This window comes from Penaeus monodon, chromosome 34, assembly GCF_015228065.2.
Source record: "Penaeus monodon isolate SGIC_2016 chromosome 34, NSTDA_Pmon_1, whole genome shotgun sequence".
NCBI classification, from domain to species: Eukaryota; Metazoa; Arthropoda; class Malacostraca; order Decapoda; family Penaeidae; genus Penaeus; species Penaeus monodon.
In genome coordinates, this window is record NC_051419.1 from 18,597,501 (window position 1) to 18,598,745 (window position 1,245).

Here is a 1,245-nt window from a genome sequence, read left to right on the forward strand (position 1 = left end):
CTATATTCTCAAAATCATCTCCAGACCACTACTATCACAGACTTTTTCTTCACACTGTAACTCATATTCCTGCTTAACATTTATTTTCTTCGACTGCCTTTGCCATTAAAATTCTTACTCAAATTTCTGTATTACTTTTCCCATCATCAATTATCCATTATCCCAAAACCTGACAACTTGTTCTATTCTTTTACCATTTAGAGTGATATTCAAAACTCCACCACCTTTTCTAGATATAGCCTTAACCTTTGTCTTCTTTACACTGATCTTCATTCCATATTTCTGTGATACCTCATTTACTCTGTCCATTATTATCTGTAATCCTTTCTCAGCTTCGGCAACCATGTCTTGATCATCTACAGCTTTTAATTATTCTCCTTTAACATTCACTCCCTCGTTGATGTCATGTAATGCTTCTACTGTCACCCTCTCTGTATAGATTGAAAATAACAGAGGGGGCAGTGTACAGCTCTGTCGAACTCTTCTACATATTGTGCATGGATCTGATTCTTTATCCAAAACTCTGACTTGCTTCATATACAATTCAAAAATCAATTTTTTATCACGCCAGTCTATTTCAAGGTCTTTCAGAATATCCAGCATTGTAACCCAGTCCACCCTATCAAAGGCTTTCTTATAGTCCACATAGCAGAGCATACACATGACTCCACTTGCATCTCTGGTACCACATTTCTTCAAACCAAACTGTGTTTCGCTGATGTAATTCCTAACCTCTTCTAGTCTTTTATTCAGCACCCCAAGTAAGATCTTTAATGTAAGCGCAATTAGGCTGATGGTTTTCTAGTCCTCACAAAGTTATTACAATTGCCTTTGTGAATACTGCTGGCCATACACCTTCATAAGTTCTCTTGCATATATCAAATAGGTCTGATGTTCCTTCCTCACCTAAGTTCTTCCAAAACTCTGCTGGTATACCATCCACATCTACAACTTCTATTTTTTAAATTCTTTATTGCTGCCCTAATTACGCTATTTGATAGATCTGAACCTTTACAATCATCATCTACATCATTTTTGCTTTTGAAAATTCTACTTCAAAAACCAACGACTTCTTTGCTGACTTTCTTGTGTCCAGATGCACTTTCCAACACTGCCTTTTTCAAGGTATTCCAGTTGCATACAATGCTACTTTCCACTCTTTTATTCTCCTTGATCTTTTCACTTACTTTATTCTGGAAACTTTTATCTCTTTTCTCCATATCTTCTAGGTCTTTTTCTAATCTT